Source organism: Theobroma umbraticum, unplaced genomic scaffold, assembly GCF_002168275.2.
Source record: "Theobroma umbraticum cultivar Fairchild unplaced genomic scaffold, ASM216827v3 scaffold_77.0, whole genome shotgun sequence".
NCBI classification, from domain to species: domain Eukaryota; kingdom Viridiplantae; phylum Streptophyta; class Magnoliopsida; order Malvales; family Malvaceae; genus Theobroma; species Theobroma umbraticum.
The window spans coordinates 755383-755762 of record NW_018397280.1 but is presented as its reverse complement, the minus strand read 5'-3'; positions in this window follow the sequence as shown (position 1 = coordinate 755762).

Genomic DNA, 380 nt, shown 5'->3' with positions numbered 1-380 from the left:
ATAGCTCAAACATACTTGTGTAAAAGTGTGACCTTGAGTGTGCTCAACAAGTCTCTGATTAAAAAAGCAGCTAGGTTATCTTGCTATACGGTGGAAGGCAACTTGCTCATGCATGGCATGTGACTCAATATTTAATGAAGGATTTTGTTTATGCTTTTATTAGGGTCTAATCTTTGCATGCATAGCATTTATTAAATCACATAAAATAAATCAATCACATGCATACTACTTCACATTGCATAGCATTTATTAAATTGTGTGAAACATATCTATCACATGCCAACTACTTAGGATGATTATGGACTTTAACTATACTAATTTCCTTAAGCCATCAAAGGAAACTAGCTTGGTCAAACCTAGGGGATTACATATAAGAATCT